The 21,746-nt window shown below is 42.8% G+C and overlaps 1 long non-coding RNA gene across 1 annotated transcript; it reads right to left on the minus strand.

The window, feature by feature from the left end:
* Positions 1 to 7,618: 7,618 nt before the first annotated feature.
* On the minus strand, positions 7,619 to 19,939 carry LOC126481565 (uncharacterized). Its single transcript, XR_007587591.1, has 3 exons — positions 19,859 to 19,939; positions 17,164 to 17,314; positions 7,619 to 7,783 (listed from the first exon to the last, which is right to left on the minus strand). It is a non-coding gene; the product is annotated as an uncharacterized LOC126481565 (long non-coding RNA).
* Between the last annotated feature and the right edge of the window lie 1,807 nt (positions 19,940 to 21,746).

A 21,746-nucleotide genomic window follows, 5' to 3' on the forward strand; every position in this document is an offset into this window, starting at 1 on the left:
CGTAACATCACCTCCTCTGAACTTCACTGTTGGCACTACATACGATGGCAGGTTACGTTCTCCAAGCAATAGGCAAACACAAACCCCTCCATCGGATTGCCACCGTGTGTAGCCGGATTCAACACAACAAAGACACTCGTTTCGAGTCATCCACTGTTGAATGGCACTGTTCTTTACACCACCTCAAGCGTCGCTTAGAGTTGAGGGATGCTCGACCATTGCACCTCATTATTTTTAACTCCATACGCACAGTCATTGTGTTAGCTCGTCTACTGGTAGCACTTTGGAATTCAAGAGTGACACTTTCCTCTGATTTCGTGCCATTTATTACAAAAACCGTCCTCAATGCTCGACGGTTCCTGGCCATCAGTTCGTGAGATCTGCCCGGCCTTGGTTTAGGCATGGTTATCCCTCCGCGTTTCCACTTCACAATCACATCACCGGCAGTCATCCTGGGAGCTTTACAGGAGTCGAAGTGTCCCTGATACATTTGTTTCACAGGTGACATCCAGTGACTAGGCCACGTTCGAAGTAGCTTGAGCTCTCCTGGCCGACGAATGCTGGTATTACAGCTTCTCATTTGACAACACAATACTCCACGCCTTCTTTTACAATGGCACATTGCATTGGAGTGTCCGGATAGTTTTGATCAAACAGAGCATTGGTGGTATAATAAGGGATCGTGATGAAATGAACATTTAATTACCAGTACCTTTATGTGACAGCTGCAGTTAAGTCATACTGAGCCGTATCTTCTTCGATTAGCGCACACAATATCTGAATTGTTTTGCAGCACCGGCCGCTGTGGCCGAGCGGTTCTAGGCGCTTCAGTCCGGAACCACAAGGCTGCTACGGTCGCAGGTTCGAATCCTGCCTTGGGCATGCATGTGTGTGATGTCCTTAGGTTAGTTAGGTGTATTTAGTTCTAAGTCTAGGGCACTGATGACCTCAGATGTTAAGTCCCATAGTGCTTAGAGCCATTTGAACAATTTTCGTTTTGTTTTGGAGCATCAATAAAAAGCAGCTGCATCCTCAGTCTCTGAAACAAATCAATGATATCTACTTTTATATTGGTTGCTTTGCAGATCACTGTATTTCAGTACCGGAAGTGGTCGAATTTAAGTAACCATTTCATAAGTGATTAAGATACTCGTTCATTACTCCACACTGTAACAATACGTTTAGTTTATAATGACTTTACAACGGCAACATTTCAATAAGAGCGCTAGTGTACGATAAATAAATATTTTATTATGGTTCCTCAACATACTTCGCCACGAGTGTATCACTAATACAGGTGTTTTTATTATTGTTCCTTTCCGAAGAAACATGATTCGGAGCAGCGATGTGTGTGTTGGTGGTAGACTGGAAAAAATTATGACACCAATGCAGCAAGGGATGACCTCTAGTCTGCCGTATTAGGCAGTTGCGCTGTTTCCGCTGCCCGAGTGTTGGCACTCTCTTACGTTATTCAACTGAAGGTATTCAACTGACTCATGTTGTTGTTATTGTGGTCTTCAGTCGTGAGACTGGTTTGATGGAGCTCTCCACGCTACTCTATCCTGTGCAAGCTTCTTCGTCTCCCAGTACCTACCACAACCTACATGCTTCTGTATCTGCTTAGTGTATTCATCTCTTGGCCTCCCTCTACGATTTTTACCCTCCACGCTGCCCTCCAATACTAAATTGGTGATCCCTTGATGTCTCAGAACATGTCCTACCAACCAATCCCTTCTAGTCAAGTTGTGCCACAAACGCCTCTTCTCCCCAATCCTATTCAATACTTCCTCATTAGTTACGTGATCTACCCAAATAATCTTCAGCATTCTTCTGTAGCACCACATTTCGAAAGCTTCTATTCTCTTCTTGTCCAGACTATTTATCGTCCAAGTTTCACTTCCATACATGGCTACACTCCATACAAATACTTTCAGAAACGACTTCTTGACACTTAAATCTGTACTCGACGTTAACAAATTTCTCTTCTTCAGAAACGCTTTCCTTGCCGTTGCCACTCTACATTTTATATCCTCTCTACTTCGACCATCATCAGTTACATTGCTTCCCAAATAGCAAAACTCCTTTACTACTTTAAGTGTCTCATTTCCTAATCTAATTCCCTCGGCATCACCCGACTTAATTTGACTACATTCCATTATCCTCGTTTTGCTTTTGTTGATGTTCATCTTATATCCTCCTTTCAAGACACTGTCCATTCCGTTCAATTGCTCTTCCAAGTTCTTTGCTGTCTCTGACAGAATTGCAATGTCATCGGCGAACCTCAAACTTTTTATTTCTTCTTTTAGTTTCTACTCCGAATTTTTCTTTTGTTTCCTTTACTGCTCGCTCAATATACAGATTGAATAACATCGGGGAGAGGCTACAACCCTGTCTCACTCCCTTCCCAACCACTGCTTCCTTTTCATGTCCCTCGCCTCTTATAACTGCCATCTGGTTTCTGCACAAATTGTAAATAGCCTTTCGCTCCCTGTATTTTACCTCTGCCACCTTTAGAATTTGAAAGAGAGTATTCCAGTCAACATTGTCAAAAGCTTTCTCTAAGTCTACAAATGCTAGAAACGTAGGTTTGCCTTTCCTTAATCTTTCTTGTAAGATAAGTCGTAAGGTCAGTATTGCCTCACGTGTTCCAATATTTCTACGGAATCCAAACTGATCTTCCCCAAGGTCGACCTCTACTAGTTTTTCCATTCGTCTGTAAAGAATTCGCGTTAGTATTTTGCAGCTGTGGCTTATTAAACTGATTGTTCGGTAATTTTCACATCTGTCAACACCTGCTTTCTTTGGGATTGGAATTATTATATTCTTCTTGAAGTCTGAGGGTATTTCGCCTGTCTCATACATCTTGCTCACCAGATGGTAGAGTTTTGTTAGGACTGGCTCTCCCAAGGCTGTCAGTGGTTGTAATGGAAATTAGAACCGGAGCCTTGTTTCGATTCAGGTCTTTCAGTGCTCTGTCAAACTCTTCACGCAGTATCGCATCTCCCATTTCGTCTTCATCTACATTCTCTTCCATTTCCAGAATATTGTCCTCAAGTATGTCGCCCTTGTATAGACCCTCTATATAGTCCTTCCACCTTTTTGCTTTCCCTTCTTTGCTTAGAACTGGGTTTCCATCTGAGCTCTTGATATTCAGACAAGTGGTTCTCTTTTCTCCAAAGGTCTTATTAATTTTCCTGTAGGCAGTATCTGTCTACCCCTAGTGAGGTAAGCCTCTACATCCTTACATTTGTCCTCTAGCCATCCCTGCTTAGCCATTTTGCACTTCCTGTCGATCTCATTTTTGAGACGTTTGTATTCCTTTTTGCCTGCTTCATTTACTGCATTTTTATATTTTCTCCATTCATCAATTAAATTAAATATTTCTTCTGTTATCCAAAGATTTCTACTAGCCCTCGTCTTTTTAACTACTTGATCCTCTGCTGCCTTCACTATTTCATCTCTCAGAGCTACCCATTCTTCTTCTACTGTATTTCTTTCCCCCATTTGTGACAACTGTTCCCTTATGCTCTCCCTGAAACTCTGTACAAACTCTGCTTTAATCATCAATAAAATTTTTCAGGGTATCAGACCGCATCGTCATAATTTAAAATGCGCCAACGTTTCGGCCAGCGTTGCAGCTAGCCTTCATCAGGGCCTTACGTTAACTGCTAAATGAACACACTTGGTTCCTTAAATAGCTGCACGAGAAAACCGTGTCGTTACTTGATTGGCTGTGAAAGGAGGAGGAGGAGGGGTGAAAGGTATGCTTTATTGGTGTTTCCTTTAGTATCTGTCATTGGCTGAAATAGCTGTTTTCTATTGGTCTTTATATTAATCCACCCCATTGGAGGAGACGGACGAATAGCGAACAGGTGATGGCTGTGACGTCAGACTGTTTCCATGCTGTCCAGAAGCCGGCTGCGGCGTGCCATTGCTCTGTGTGCTCGCGACCACTACTGCGGCTCTCCGCTTGTCTGCATGGGCCGCCACGGCTCTGCCGCCGCTCCGTAGCCTTGCTATTGCAGGCAGCCAAGACCTCGGAAGCTTGTACCCGTCCTCTCTATTCATGTTGGCGGGTCTTTTGGCTATTTCTATCGCCTCTCTAATCTTTCTTTTGAAAGTGAGAGGCTGTTTCGCCAGGACGCGGGCTTCTTGAAAAAATATTGGTTTCCCGCACTCGTCTCGGTGTTCCGCCACTGCTGACTTAGTGTGTTGTTTCAGGCGGATATATCTTTCGTGTTCCTAGAGCCTTGTGCTAATCGGACGTCCCGTCTCACCTATGTAGACTAATCCACACGCACAACCAATTTCATACACGCCAGCTGTGTGTAGTTTGTCAACTGCATCCTTAGTAGAACCGAGCATGTCTGATATTTTGTTTCTGCTTCGGAAAATTGGTTTGATGTCGGCTTTTCGTAGAACTTTGCCAATACGTTCGGTGACCCCTTGTACATATGGTAACATAGCAATGCTCTGTGCCTTCTTCTCCTCTTCCCTGTTAGTCTTCTCCCTTGTCGACATGGTGCTGTCTATCATCTGCTTCCCATAGCCATTAGTTCCGAAGATGGACCTGAGGCGTTCAAGTTCTGTCTTCAGATGTTCTTCGTCGCTTATCCTGTACGCTCTCTTCGTTAGCGTGTGCAGGGCGGACTTCTTCTGCGTGGGGTGATGGTGGGAGGAGGCGTGAAGGTACCTATCCGTATTGGTTGGTTTCCTGTACACTTTGTGGCCAAGTTTACCATCAGGTTTTCGATAAACTTCCACGTCGAGAAAAGGCAGCACCCCATTCTTCTCTGTTTCCATTGTAAACTGAATTTTCCTATGCTGTTGGTTAAGGTGCTTGTGGAAGTTCTGTAACTCCTCTTCTCCGTGGGGCCAGATGACGAAAGTATCATCGACATAGCGAAGCCAACAATTTGGACGTAATGGTGCGGACTGGAGGGCTGTTTCCTCAAATGCCTCCATGAAAATTTCTGCTGCGATAGGCGATAGGGGTGAGCCCATAGCTACACCGTCAGTTTGTTCATAAAATTGACCTCTCCACTTGAAGTAGGTGGTCGTCAGACAGTGGCGCACAAGCTCACATATATCAGGTGCCACGCGTTCTTCTAGGATGTTCACAGTATCTGACACTGGGACATTCGTGAATAGGGATTTGACGTCGAAACTAACCATCAGATCTTGGTCCGTAACACGCATTTCCTTTAGGAGAGACACGAAGTGAGTGGAATCCTTAACGTAGGACTCGGTTTGATGCACTAGGTGTCGGAGCCTAGGTGCCAGTTCTTTCGCTAGGTAGTAGGTCGGCGAATTTATACTGTTTACTATGGGCCTTAAGGGGAAGTCGGTTTTGTGTACCTTCGGTACACCATATATCCTTGGTGCCTGTGTCACTTGCGGGATGAATCTTCTGGCCTTGTCGAAGTTGATTCTAGAGTGCTTGAGCAGTGCCTGCGTCGTTTTGATTACCTTGGCCGTCGGATCTCCCTGAAGTTTCTTGTAGATAGGTTCTGCGAGAATATCTTCCATTCGTTTGTTGTAATCAGTTGTGTCCAAGACTACAGTGGCGTTGCCCTTATCTGCCTGTACCACTACTAAGTGGGGGTCGTCCCTGAGTTCCTTGATGGCATGGTATTCCTCAGCGTTGATGTTTTGCTTCGGTGGCTTTGCTTTATTCAGAACTCTGACCGTTTCCTGCCGGATCTTCTCCGCCTCGGCCTGTGGCAGATGACGTACCGAAGCCTCTACGGATTCTATGATATCTTCTTTTGGAACTCGCTTAGGTGCGACTGCGAAATTCATCCCCTTGGCCGGAATTGCTGTGGTTGCTTCGCTCAAGGTGTGGCTGGAGAGGTTGACCACTGTCCGTCGCCTGTCCAGCGTCAATGTTTCGTCCGTGGCTTTCTGTTGTAGTTTGTCGTACTTTCTCATCTGGCGGTTAGTAATACTATTGCTGGTCCTTGATGCTTGCTGAAAGGTTAACCTGTCGACTTTATCCTAGTCTTCCATCTGAAGTTTTCCGGCCAGAAATAGGTGCAGATCACACAAATTCCTGTTGTGAGCATCGAGACTTATGCGGATGTGGCGGATCCTTTCCCGTAGCAATGCTTTACTGGCTTTAACACAGATATTCCTCGCCTTGTTCGTTATTATGTGAGACGTCAACCACAAAGAATACGGCACAACACTCGTGTCTCTGCATCTCTTCAAAATAGCAAGGTCATTCAGCAGTTTACATCTTTTTAAACGCAGTGCTTCTAACTTCTTGATGTTTCCGTGGATTTCCTGCCCATACAGGTTGGTTAAATGTAAGCGTAGGCTTCCGCGGCCGTTGTCTTCTTCAATAAAATTCTTCAGGGTATCAGACCGCATCGTCATAATTTAAAATGCGCCAACGTTTCGGCCTGATGAAGGCTAGCTGCAACGCTGGCCGAAACGTTGCTATTTCAGCCAATGACAGATAATAAAGGAAACACCAATAAAGCATACCTTTCACCCCTCCTCCTCCTCCTTTTACAGCCAATCAAGTAACGACACGGTTTTCTCGTGCAGCTATTTAAGGAACCAAGTGTGTTCATTTAGCAGTTAACGTAAGGCCCTGATGAAGGCTAGCTGCAACGCTGGCCGAAACGTTGGCGCATTTTAAATTATGACGATGCGGTCTGATACCCTGAAGAATTTTATTGAAGAAGACAACGGCCGCGGAAGCCTACGCTTACATCTGCTTTAATCAGTTTGTCCAGGTCCCGTCTCCTTAAATTCCCACCTTTCTGCAGTTTCTTCAGTTTCAATCTACAGTTCATAACCAATAGATTGTGGTCAGAGTCCACATCTGCCCCTGGAAATGTCTTACAATTTAATACCTGGTTCCTAAATCTCTGTCTTACCATTATATAATCCTTCTAGTATTTCCAGGATTCTTCCATGTGTACAACCTTCTTTTATGATTCTTGAACGAAGTGTTAGCTATGATTAAGTTATGCTCTGTGCAAAATTCTACCAGACGGCTTCCTCTTTCATTTCTTTCCCCCAATCCATATTCACCTACTATGTTTCCTTCTCTCCCTTTTCCTAATCTCGAATTCCAGTCACCCATGACTATTAAATTTTCGTCTCCCTTCACTACCTGAATAATTTCTTTTATCTCATCATACATTTCATCAATTTCTTCATCATCTGCAGAGCTAGTTGGCATATAAACTTGTACTACTGTAGTAGGCGTTGGCCTCGTGTCTATCTTGGCCACAATAATGGGTTCACTGTGCTGTTTGTAGTATCTTGCCCGCACTCCTATTTTTTTATTCATTATTAAACCTACTCCTGCGTTACCCCTATTTGATTTTGTATTTATAACCCTCATACTGACTCATAAAACTTTGAAACTCGGTTTATCGAAAACGCTTGAGAAACGCATCGTACTAGACCGACATTTATTACAGATAGCGTGAGTACATTTACAAAGATGGGGAAATTCGGTGAGCTGTTGGGTGTATGCTTCCCTTGTTGGAGTATCTTACATGGTGCTGTATTCGCTCGTCCTCCACATCGGAGAAGTAACTCAAATAAATGTTGGAGACAGGTTCGAACTGTTTGTCCGAAAGAATACACAAGTACACAATTTGACTGCATCAATTATTTTTATTGGTTGATTTGATAGGCACACATAGTTCGCAATTAAGGAAAACAAATCATAATAATTGTACTTGTAGCTCAAGTGTGCGGGCTTGCTCGACGGTATCTGCAGAGTTTAATTTGAGCAGCCGGCTAACTTCCTCGCCTCAATCTGAAACAAAATCAGTGACATGATACAGAAAAATGTGACAGGAAGAAAATGCAGAATATAATTTTATTTTCTGGGTTTTGTTTCGATGATGTTAACCATCAGTGGGATTCTCTTTATTCTACTGTACAAGTAAATACTGGATGAAAATACATCAAGTTGATGTTAGGATCATTAGATTCACAAAACTGTTGTTAGCAAGACATGTTTCTTTACAGATCATTTAGTTGTTCGTTTTGTCGCCCGTCTTGTGCAATACACTGGTGTTTGTACACAGGTTTTTATCTGGAGCTAATAACTATATTTTACGTTGCTACATTAAGGGTCGAAAATTTAGATGTAAAATGGAACTACTGGTACATGCGCTACTTTTTTCGCTTTGATATGATTATTTATCTGACCGCTGTTATTTACTTATTATTATTGTTGTCTCTTGCCTACGTTAAGTCTCTAGTCAAATGTGTGTGAAATCCTATGGGACGTAACTGCTAAGGTCATCAGTCCCTAAGCTTACACACTACTTAACCCAAATTATCCTAAGGACAAACACCCACATCCATGCCCGAGGGAGAACTCGAACCTCCGCCGGGACCAGCCGCACAGTCTATGACTGCAGCGCCTAAGACCGCTCGGCTAATACCGCGCGGCTAAGTCTCTAGTCAATCCAAAATTTTTTAGGCTGTTCGCGAAAATGCATCGGCTTCTCTCTTGAGAAAGGTGTTACTTTCGTCGCAAGATGTAAATTTGTGAGAACAGAAAAGTATTTTTAATCGCTACGTTAACTTTTTTTATGTTGTTGGTTTCTCGTAACTGCAACTACGTAAATTATATCCCTATCTGTGGGAGAGAATCAAAGATAGAGTGGCAAGTGCTTTATATTGTTTGATTTTGAACGTCGTTCTCAGAACAGAAAGACATTTCAATAACAGAGAAGTAAGCACTCATTTACTGTTTCCTGTGCTTCTACTACGGCTTTTTTTTACATGGCAGCTCTATTATTATTATGCATCGAGAGTTGTTATTGCATTTAAGACTTTTTTTAAAAAAGAAATGAATAAATTTTCGACCATCGTGTATTTACCTTTTACACTAGAATAAAGTGGAGCCCTCTAATGAATGCACAACTTCAACGAAACATATATGGGTAAAGAGAAGAAATCAAGAAACCTTTTTTCTCAATGCAGAACGCTCAAATTAATTTATTGTTCAAGCAAACACGGACACAACTAATTTCCTTTTTGATGAAAATTACCTCACTACCTCACTATGAGCGAAAGTTAAGTCTGTACTGTTATTTTACAGTAAGATGCATTACCTAAGCACAATCGATGCAGCGACACCTCAGAACCAGATTTGTGACACTTCCTCCACATAAGCTCTAAAGGGAGATCACTATTCAGACAGACATTTCGCTTTCCGGGAGCTGTTGGCAATCCATTTACAGATAGCAGGACAGATGCTGCCACCATCCAGCAGTGATATTTGGAAGTATAATCAAATGAAGCAAGAGTCAAGTATGTATGAAACTTTGTGGAAATGTGCACCATATAACGGACATTAAATGATTAACTTTCATTCCAATTGGAACTGACATCCATCAAGAGCAGTATAAGGTATGACCACCACTGCCAAGAACATACTGTTGCATTTCTTGTGCCATGGAAGCAAACAGCCTCCGGCAGTCACCTTGAGAGATTTCTCGCCATGTCTGAAACATACGCTGTTTCGGTTCATTCACCTTGCTGGCTGGAGCCTGGTATGGAAGTATATCTTCTTTCATCGCATCCTAGTGTTACAGGACCGGGTAAGGCAGTCACAAATCCACACATTCCTCAAGGTGTTTGTGATGTGAAGTTGGGCTCTTACATCATCTTTCTGAAATACGCCATTTGTACCATGGTCATGAAGAGCATGAGAACATGATTTCCCGTTCTCCAAACACTGGTGAACATTCAGTATCCCTTCAACAGTTACCAATTTAGTCCTGCTGTCGTATGCAATATCTATAGCTACATCTACATCGACGTACATACTACGCAAGCCCGCGTACGGTGAGTGGCGGGTGGAATCCTGTACCACTGTTAGCCATTTCCTTTCCTTTTTTCAATAGCGCTCCTCGGAAAGAACGTCGTCTTCCCTCCAGTCACTCCCATTTGAGTTCCTCAAGCATCTCGCTGATACTTGCATGTTGTTCGAACTTACCGATAACCAGTCTAACATCCCGCCCCTGAATTGCGTCAATGTGTTCCTCTAATCCCATCTGGTGCGGATCCCAAACACTCAAGCCGTGCTTAATAAAAGGCAGCACTATCTCCTATACGCGGTCACCTTTACGGATGAAACACACTTTCCTAAAATTCTCTCAATAAACCGAAGTCGATCCTTCGCCTTCCATACCACAATCCTCACACGCTCGTTCCATTTCATATCGCTTTGCAACTTTACGCCCGGATATTTAAAAGACGTGACTGTGTAAAGCAGGATACTACTAATGCTGTACCCGAACATAGCGGGTTTGTTTTTTCTACTGATCTGCATTAACTTACATTTTTCTACATTTAGAGCTAGCTGTCATTCATCACACCAACTGGAAATTTTGTCTAATTCGTCTTGTATCCTCCTACAGTCAATCAACTTCGACACCTTACCGTACACCACAGCATCATCTGTAAACAACCGCAGCTTTCTGCCCTCCCTATCCACCAGATCATTTTCCCCTGGGGCTCTCATGACGATACGCTTGTCTCTGGTGACGGACACTCGCCGACGAGGACAGCATAATGGATTTTATTACTTAAGAAGTCTTCGAGTCAGTCACATATCTGGGAACCCGTTCCGTATGCTCGTAAATTCATTAACATTCTGCAGTGTGGTACTACGTCAAATGATTTTCGGAAATCTAGGAAAATGGACCTACCTGTTACTCTTCATCCTTAGTTCGCAGTACATCTCGTGAGGAAATAGGAAGCTGAGTTTCACACGAGTGACACTTTCTAAAACAGTGCTGATTCTTGGATACAAGCTTTTCGGTCTCTAGGAAATTTAATATATTGGAAGTCAGAATATGTTCTAGAATTCTGCAACAAACCGATGTTAAGGACAGAAAGTGAAAAAAATTGAAATTACTGAGATAACATTAATTCTACACCACACGTTGTATAGTTTTGTAAGGTTTATCCTCCTATAGATCGTGAGTAAGAGAGAGAGGGTAAAACAATTAAAAAAATTACAATTTTTCAGGTATCCCATTTTAGGTACGCTACACTGTGAACGATCTTGATGTGTCGACCAGTCGAAGAATCACGTTTATTGTTGGGCCATGCTGATTGTTTTGTTCGGGTACATTGTCATGCCGGCGAAGACGGCTGCTCGAAACATGCACTGCTCCTTGGACGCAGGTTGGCGGGGAGAGTATTTTGGGGGACATTCATTTATGCTTCCATGCGACCTTTGGTAGTAATAGATGGCACCAAGACAGCTGTGTACCGTGCGAACGTTATTTCATACTACGTGCTCCTCCTTGTGCTAGATGTTTTCCTCAACAGTGACGGCATTCTCCAACAGGATAATAATCCGTGTCACAAGGCCAGAACTGTGTTACCGTGGTTTGAGGAGAATGACAGTGTGAAATCACGATGATATCTTGACCACTACTTTCGCCTGATCTGAACCCGACGGAACACACCTGGTACGCTAAGTGTGTGATCTGTATGTATGCTCTTGGTGCCACACACCTTTGGCAACCTAATAAGGACTTATCTAATCCACACCACACAGAATCACTGCTGTATTGTATTCCAAAGGTGAACCAACCTGCTATTGCACATGTCATCACAATGTTTAGCCTCATCGGTGTGTTTATCACAAATATCACATAGGATAAACAAAACCAAGACAAAGTTGATGAAGTGTAAAATGGTTCAAATGGCTCTGAGCACTATGGGACTTAACATCTGAGGTCATCAGTCCCCTAGAACTTAGAACTACTGAAACCTAACTAACATAAGGACATCACAAACATGCATGCCCGAGGCAGGATTCGAACCTGCGAGCGTAGCGGTCGCGCGATTCCAGACTGTAGTGCCTAGAACCGCTCGGCCACCCTGGCCGGCGATGAAGTGTGGTATAAAGGGGTATGACAATTAGTTTAACATCAAAATTGGAAACGATACAACAGTAAAATTTAAATGTCGTGTGACTTGGGCCTCCCATCGGGCAGACCGTTCGCCGGGTGCAAGTCTTTCGATTCGGCGACTTGCTCGTCGATGGATATGAAAGGATGATAGTGATGAGGACAACACAACACCCAGTCTCTGAGCGGAGAAAATTTCCGACCCAGTCGGGAATCGAACCCGGGCACTTAGGATTGACGCTCTGTCAGGCTGCCCACTTTTTTTTTCTTTTTTTGAGTTTGGTCGTTGCGGATGTCACGTGACATCCGTTCAAGTTCGTTGTTGATCTTTTCATTCAGTTTTTTATTACAGAGGCTAACCGGCCAACCAGCCCTCTGACCGAACGCGCTGAGCTACCGTGCCGGCTGCCACTCAGCTACCGGGGGCGGACGACACAATAGTGAGATAAGTGAAATAATTTCTCTAACTAGGAAAAAGATTGCCTAGGATGCTCGAAGCAAAGAAGATAGCAGATGTAAATTAAGATAGAGGAAGAAAGAGTTTTTGAATAAAAAAGCTTTACAGGTGTCAAATATTATACAGAAATGAAGAAGTTCCAGGAAAACTGTGTCTGGAGCACAGCACTGTATTAAAGTAAACGACTAGCGGAGATTTGGAGAAGACGAAACTTTAAGCATTTAGATTGTGGGGAGTAAATGGAGATCCACTATAAAGAATAAGTAAGGAAAAACGTCTGTGGAAGACCCTTACCAGATAAAGGGACAGATTAGTCAGAGATCTGCTTCGCAATCCAGACATAGGCAGCAAAGGCGGAAAATGACACGGGAAGACCAAGGCTAGAATACACAAAGCAGATTGTAAAGGGTGATTGGTGTGATAGTTACACCCCTGTTACAGCAATATGTAACAAATTGTCCCTGGTATAGCAAAATTGTAACCAAGCACCCCATACGTCGTCATGTTGTAGCAAAAATTGTAACAAATTACTCATTGCACTACTGTCTTATAGCAAAATTCGCTGAAGGCGTGTGAGCTGTAGAGTTTCAAAAGTGCTGTAGGTCTGACCACAGGCGCAACACGACAGGTCAGTACAAGTTCTGCTTCACACACATACCTATCAGGTTGACATGGGGTATTAACAGTTGGAGCGCCATAGCTTTCACAAGTGTTTGGTGCTGTTAGCAAAGACGTCTTGGCTCTAGGTCATATCCTTCTGGCTTTTCCCCAGGAGTCATGGGATGCAAAGGTTGTGAGATCTACAGTAGTTGGAGCTTATAAATGTTCCATATGTGGTGCAGGCTGCATGGTTGTCAGATTTCACTTGTCGTATTGGGTTTTTCTATGACATCACAGAAGAAATAGCTCATTTTTGCTAAGTATAGCTGAGAATACTACCACAGGATGGGAATAAATGGAGGACAGCATCAAGTCAATGAAAAGACTGACTGCTTTAGAAAAAACTCTTTCCAGGCGGCGAGACGCTGCCCTTCTGGACTTGCAATGGTGCTGACCAGTCAATGTGAGCGCAAGGATAGAATGTCCTGGCTGTCTGAGTGGCTGTCATGTCAAGGAAAAAAGTTCTATCTTTTATTCGCAATGAATCGAAAACATTCAAGAAGTCCAACTCTGAAAGATTTGCCAAACATGAGTCTGGGGCTACCATAATCTCTTCATTAGACTCAGGAAGCTTTTCGGCAGCAAATTCCTTTAGATACGGGTATAGATGGAAACGGGGGATATGAAATCTGATGAATGAGTTGAAAGACGATTACATTGACCAGCCTGGTTGTCATACAATCACTGTCATTTATGTCAGGTCAGCTGATTTCGGCTGTTTGCCATTTCCAAGCGTATACTCCTATACTCGTACTTGAAACCAGCAAACAGCCGAATTAAGCTGATCGTGACGTAAGTACAGTGACTGTATAACAACCAGGGTGGAGAACGGAATTGTATTTCAGTAAATCTATGACTGTAGCACCAGAAAAAAGCTTATGGAGAGTAAGTGCCAAAGGACCTTTATCAACAAGGAAAACTATCTAACTGAAGGTGATTTTTTTCCTTGTGTAGTCTTGTTTCCTTCTCATGTACTTTTTAGTCCTGAGGATCAGGAATTTTTGCCCAATATTCGCTAGTTATTGTTTCACGTTTGGGAAGCTCCCATTCACTGCTTTGATCGTTGTCTCGTGTTTCGCATGAAGAGGTTGTCCCACATCCCACATACTGCTAATAGTTTATAGTAGTCCTGCTGGTAGTAGATACATATTGAATGTGGTTATTTATAATGAGTTACTTAGGACCCTGAGATGGACAATTTCATGAGCTGGACAGTAAAATAATGCAGCTAAAATGAAAACTGTTTATACAATGATATCCCCGAAAATGTACATGTTCGATCTATTGACAAGGCAATCATTTTCCTTAAGATGCCATTTTTTTTATAAAGGCTGTGTAGATAAAGTGGTAATGTCGAGTCATCACTACAGGCATTACGTCCAGGACAACGATGAGAGGATTTACTTAGTCTTGTATAATGCTCTGTCCACATCAGATAATTATGAGGACGTGTTTGATTTGTATGAGCCTGTCGCGGGAGGTCACTGTGTCTTGTAGGATTCTGGAATGCGTCTGATTTATATGAGTCTACAGATGTATAAGTACACACACAACATAGGCAACTCGTCAGGCAGTATCCGCACTCTTCGGCGTTGCAGAGATTCTTCACTGGTGCCATCTACAGGCTGCCCCGGCAAATAATTTTGTAGCAAGAAGTCGTCGAAAGACTACCTCAAGTAATAATCATATTTATATTCCTGTCATTATTTTACAGTGTAAATATTGGTCTTTTGTTCAATGTTAGTGTGCGAAACAAGCAGAATGTGCAGTATTAATCAGAATTGTAAACTTGGGAGAGCTACGCTCACGAATTATGCGAGCCTTTCAGGATCATTTGTCGTAAGTGCTGACGAATCGTTCGGATTGTATGGTCGTCATCCATTACGCTTCTTCGTTCCTGACGTTTCGTTCAGAGACACGTTTGACTTCTTCAGAGTTGGTCCTGAGTCTTGTCGGTAAGACTCAGCGGAACCAGAAGCACCTCTGGAGATATCCGACGTAGCTCTAGACGAAACGTCAGGAACGAAGAAGTGTAATGGACGGCGACCAACAACCCGGAAGACTCACCGGCAGCTATACCCAGCAATGTTGATAATCCACAAGCTACAGTCAATGGGGTGTAATTCGGGCAGGCAGTCTAGATAAAATAGAGGCTTTACGTGGGAATACTATCTTACAGAATAAAGTTTCGACCGCCAAGGTGAAATGAGGTGTTTGGAAAGCTCTCATATGGAAACGGCAACAGGGAAATTTTCTGTGAACCTCTGAGACGAGAGGCCGTTTGTCTAATTCATTTTTGCAACCAAATGCAGCAGCATACTATGAGCCAGTAGCAGCTTGAAGCTGGATGAGGTACGTGCTGCAAAGCATGAAGAAATCTCTGCCAGTTGTGTCAACCTACTAGCACTGTTCGTTTTTTTACTGCGTTGAGGATACTTGTACCAGAGGAAAAGTGTGGTTGTGAGTGATTGTGGTTTTACTACACAGCCTGGCTTCCTCCCCCCCTCAGTTAACATGAATGAATTGAAGAGAAGAGAACGGTACATGCCTATTTGTATTTAGGGCCTGACTTATCCTATCCGACAACCGTTAATTTCGTGTTTGAAATAGGTGGTATAAAACATTACCATTGAATTAAATTGAGATTTGTATCGATTTATAATTTCAATGATAGATTTTTGTAAAGATTTCTTTCCCTTGATGGAAAGAAGTTTGTAATTTTTATCGACTCATGTTGGTGTATAATCTGTGTGTTAACTTTGTAAATGTTTATCGAGGAAAAAGATTCGTTTTTCTACTGTCTAGGTTTCATCTTTCTTGTTGCTAAAGTCCTGTAAGGTTCATGAAAGTTAAGCTCTGTATCTTAATTAGCCGAAAAATTAATGTTATCGTCACCTATACTGCCGTGTCTTATTTCAATTCTCTCACCTAACAAAGACCTTTTTTGCACATAGTATAAATTGTGTTTTTGTAGAACTTTATTTCAGTCTTAAAACCGGAGAAGTTGGTGACAAATTGTTGTACGGAAAACGACTGAAAGCCAATCGCATTTTCTCGTGGCATATGTCTTTAAATTAAACTAAAAGGTCCCTGAAATATTTCGTACCGATTATTTTTCAGTAGCTTCCACGATAATCTTGTAAGTGTTGCAGTAAGTTGATCGGTCACCCGCCTTCTAACAAGCGCGTTAACCAATTTGCTCACTGGTCTAATACGAAAGCAGAGGAAGAGGGCGACTTCGAGCTGAAAAGGCACTAAATGAATATTAACTACCTATTTCGCACTGAGCTGTAAGGTGTATTCAATTAGATTTCTAGCGCCCATCTTCAGCGAAGCTGGATTCCCCGTAAAAGACATAGAATCTTAAGAATAGTTGCGGTTCGGGTATTTGGTGGATATTTTTAGTAGCGTATTGTCCAATTTGCTACTCACTGAACACACCAGCGACAGACTTTCTGAATTCGTAAGGTTGATGTTTATATATTCTAATTACGATTACCGAAGGCCTGTTGCAGGACATGTATGACGTGTAATAGGTAGGTCCCGTTGTCTAGTAGAATGCTAGGACTCATATGACCCGAATATATCTATAGAGGTAGGACTCAGTGTGCGATGGTTCTTAACATGTACCTGGCCTGTATGAGTCTTTAAATGTAGGCTTTGGGTGGGGTGATATTTTGGGATGTTCGTGACCTTTACGGTCCTGTGAATGTATGTCATAAAATGTGATGAGTTGCTGGGGTCTGTCTGACGTGTATGAACTTGTAGAGGTACATTGGAGGGTGTGATGGGTTCTTAGGATGAGCCATGGGTGCTTTGGGTGAGGTGATGTTCCTGACCTGTACGAGACTTTACAGGTAGGCTCTGAGAGCGATAGGATGTTGGGGTGTGCCGAACCAATATGGAACGTGTAGAGGTATGTCATAAAATGTGAGGGGATGTTGGGATGTGGCTGACCTTCATGAGCTTGTAGAGGTATACCCTAAAGTGTGATTGGATGTTGGGGCATGGCTGACCTTTATGACCTTGTAGAGGTATACCCTAAAGTGTGATGGGATGTTGGGGTGTGGCTGACCTTTATGATCTTATAGAGGTGTGTCCTAAAGTATGACTGGACGATGGTGTGTGGCTGACCTGTATGAGCTTGTAGAGGAACGCCATGGGGTCAGCGTTGGGATCTGCATAGCGCCGACCCCAACCGGTGGAGAAGTTGAGCTGCGCCGCAGACAGCGCTGCGCACACCGCCACCACCAGCATCAGAGTTAGCGCACAGCCTTGCCTCATCCTGAAAACGAGGGAGTACGCCGTTACAGACGGTTAAGGCAGCCGACTAAGCGTTACAGTTTTAGAAGCATCCTGTCAACATTGCAGCAATTGTAGGTATCACAAAAAATATATCGGATAAAACAATGGTTCACAAATATATTTCTGTAAATTATTAACTTTAACTGAAGGTGGTGGCACTGTTTTGCCCGAGATGGCTGTTATCCTATGTTATTATTTTCTGAACAGAGTATTCTGTATCATGTGCTGTGTTAATGAAACACACCAGTTGACGTCAATGGTAGCCACAGTTCTCCTTTTTATACCTCAAATGGCTTAATTAAGCGGAAACTTAAACACAAACTTGACTAATCGGCTTTGTTCATAAAATAATTATACGTAAGTAGGAAAAAAAGCACTGTATCACTGTGGAATGAGTATGCAGAATTAGGGTAGTTCCACTAACATGTACAAACGATATATTGAATACATCTCATGGTGACCGTCGTTCGTCAAACACATAGGTTTAATATACAGTCCAGTCATATTAATGTGACCACCTGTCAAAAGCTCGAATAACCACCTTTTGCGGCGTGGAGGTGCAGGTAGAGAGTCAGTGAGGTTTTGGAAGGTACCGACATGGATGTGGAGCCAACCCACTCCGATGCCGCGGCTAGCTGCGCCATGTTCTCTGTTCGGGATCCATGGCGCGAACAACCCGATCGAGGTGGTCCCACAGGTTCTCGACTAGGTTCAAATTCAGAGAGTTTGGCAACCAGGGGTGGACCGTAAACTCATCCTGCCTCTCTTGGAACGACGCAGTGCACTGCAAACTGTGTGACACGATGCATTGTCCTGCTGGTAGATGCCATCGTGCCGAGGGAAAACAAACTCCATCAGGTGTGGGCAAGGTCACCAAGGATAGCTGCATACGTGTATTGATCCATTGTGTCTTTCAGAATGGTAAGATCACTGAGTTAATGCCACGAAAACATTACCCAGACCATAACTCTCCTTCCTACGGGCTCCTCCCCTTCTGACGGCTGTCGCAGGGTCGTAAACGCCAACGGACATCTGCTTGAAGAAGCATAAAACGTGATTCATCTGAAAAGGCCACCTGTCGCCAGTCTGTGGACGCCCAGTAGCAGTATTGGCGTGCAGTTTCTAGCCTTCGTCGCTGATGAACAGCAGTCAGCATGGCTGCATGAAGCAGGTGCCGACTGCGGAGCCCAATACGCAGCAACGTTCACTGAACGGTCGTTGATCGTTGAGGAGACATTGTTGGTAGTCCCCTGGGGGTCAGTTGCTTAACACTTCCACGTCTATCAAAACTAGACATGATTGTCTTCATGGGATTTCCGCGATCGTTCATTAAATAAAAATATGACATTTCAGTCTTTGATCGATATTTTTTTTGAAAATAAAAGAAAATAGCGATCAAAGACTGAAATGCTATATTTTTATTTTACTTCCACGTGTATTCGCCCGTACACATCTCCATAGCTGTTCTTCAGTCATGTCATGTATGGCCCGTGGTGTACCATAGTTACCTCGGCGTCGGTTTTGGACAGCGCCATTTTGCGATGCACGGTAAACTTTAACCACGGCGGCATGTGAGCAGTTTAGAAACATAGCCTTTTCGGAAATGCTTCCACCCCTGACCCGAAAACCAATGATCATGCCCTTTTGATCAGATAAATCGCTCCGTTTACGCATTTCGAGAACGATCGCATTGTTTTCCACGTCCCCCCGACATGCTTTGTATAGCCTTCACTCCTAGTGATGCCACCTGCCGTCTGTGAATGGTTATTGCATTTTGACGTCGAACAAGGGTGGTGGTCACATCAATGTGATTGGACCGTGTAACAGTTCTTCAAGGATTTTTAATCAATGCTACGCACCATTATTAGGTTCTATGACTTCATTCTAAAATATTAATAGTCATTGAAAACTACTACCTATTCATTTACAAAAAATGGTTCAAATGGCTCTGAGCACTATGGGACTTAACTGCTGAGGTCATCAGTCCCTAGAACTTAGAACTACTTAAACCTAACTAACCTAAGGACATCACACACATCCATGCCCGAGACAGGATTCTAACCTGTGACCGTAGCGGTCGCGCGTTTCCAGACTGTAGCGCCTAGAACCGCTCGGCCACTCCGGGCGGCTATTCATTTACACATCTGCATTTTAAATACGGCATTTTCCTACTTCTTACTGGAACACCTGTGCTGAGTAATTTCCACAGTTTACTCCTACATAGGTGAAACCAATTTTTACCAAAAGGTTCAAGCATTCGGCACTGTGAGACTTCTTACTTTACTTTTTTACTGAATGTGCACAACAAAGTTATAAGGATGGTAGACTATCCTAAACAATATTCTGCAGGAAGGAGCCAGTGATCGGAAATTATGTGCAGTCGGTAAAAGTTATTGAATGACTAACGTGTGAGAGACATGTTTTGATAAACTGCAAGCTTTGAATGCAACGCAGAGTAAGAGGATGTTACGCTGAGGAGGCCTCATGTTCGTCCGTATCTGAAAAGAAGGGTTCCGCGACTGACCTGCTTCTGTTCCGCTGTGTGTTAATTCTTCCCTGAGTCCAAGTCGGCTGACGTCTCCACTGGAAGCTGCGGCCTGAAGACAGCCAACTCGCCCTTTATACTCTGTCCACCGCCACGGAGAAGACGTCACACGGAGCCCATGCTGATTCCCGGAGGTAATTGAGACAGTGCAGCCAGATGGCTTCACTACAGCTCCGACGTCTTTATCTGGCTGCTTTAATTAGCCGCTCTATTTCGTCAGGATCTGCGTCTGAATCAGCGTTCAAGACAAAACGACTGAATTTAGCAAATAGCATATGCAGATTTACGTGTTCATCCATACACTCGAGTTGTAGCCCGTCCACTATGCTATCTGGAAAAGCCGATGACACTGTAATTCTGCCATGACGGAAGGGCGTGGAATATCAGTTAAACGGAATTAATATTGTCTTGAAAACATGCTGCAAGACGAATATCAATAAAACAGGGGTGTTTGAGTGTAAGCGAAGTAATTCGTAAAGATACCGTGGGAAAGAGTTTTTTCCAGTCTGGGTGGTCGAGCGGTTCTAGGCGCTACAGTCTGGAAACGCGCGACCGCTACGGTCGCGCGGTTCGAATCCTGCCTTGGGCATGGATGTGTGTGACGTCCTTAAGTTAGTTAAGTTTAAGTAGTTCTAAGTTCTAGGGGACTGATGACCTCAGAAGTTAAGTCCCATAGAACTCAGAGCTATTTGAAAGAGTTTTCAAAATGAGTCTTTAAAAGTAGCAGACATGTCTTGCTATTTGTTCACTCAAATAATCGATTACGGCAGAAGTAAAGTGGATATAAAACACAGACAGGTGACAACAAGAATTGCTTTTATGAAATGTGTAAATAAACACTTATGTTAACATGAAGTATGCATTTTAGTTTTAGGAAGTCTTTTTTTTTAATATTTATCTGAAGTGTAGCTTTATATGGAAGTGAAAATGGACGATAAACAGTTCAGACATGAGGAGAATAGCTTTAGAAATGTAGAGCTACAGAAGAATCTTGAAGATTTGATGCGTATACCAGGTAACTAATGTAGAGGTGCTGCATCGAATCGAATAGAAAAAGAGCTTTGTGGTACAATTTTACGGAAAGTAGGAGCATTACCGCAAGATGATAAAATTCTCTCGGGCTTCCAGCCGCCTCAAGTGGTTTTTCAAAATAGTTCAAATGGCTCTAACCACTATGGGACTTAACATCTGAGGTCATCAGTCCCCATACATACATACATACATACATTAATCTTTGTTCCATAGATCATGAATACGACATTTCGTAATGATGTGGAAATTGTCACTTTAATATAAGTTTTCTTTACACAAAATAATTAATTAATTAATTTTTTTACAGTTACTACTTCATATCTAAGAATTCATCTGTTGAGTAGAAGGAGTTGTCATTCAGAAATTCTTTTAATTTGCTTTTAAATGTTGGTTGACTATCTGTCAGACTTTTAATACTATTTGGCAAATGACCAAAAATTTTTGTAGCTGCATAATTCACCCCTTTCTGTGCCAAAGTGAGATTTAACCCAGAATAGTGAATATCATCCTTTCTTCTAGTGTTGTAGCTATGCACTTCGCTGTTATTTTTGAATTGGGATGGGTTATTAATGACAAATATCATAAGTGAATATATGTACTGCGAAGGTACTGTGAATATCCTGTGTTCCTTAAATAAATGTCTGCAAGGTGATCTTGGGTGGGCTCCAGCTATTATTCTGATTACACACTTTTGTGGAATGAATACTTTCTCTCTTAGTGACGAATTGACCCAAAATATGACGACATATGAAAGCAGTGAATGAAAATAGGCGTAGTAGGCTAATTTACTGATATGTTTATCATCAAAATTCGCAATAACCCTAATAGCATAAGT

Source organism: Schistocerca serialis, chromosome 5 (genome assembly GCF_023864345.2).
Source record: "Schistocerca serialis cubense isolate TAMUIC-IGC-003099 chromosome 5, iqSchSeri2.2, whole genome shotgun sequence".
NCBI classification, from domain to species: Eukaryota; Metazoa; Arthropoda; class Insecta; order Orthoptera; family Acrididae; genus Schistocerca; species Schistocerca serialis.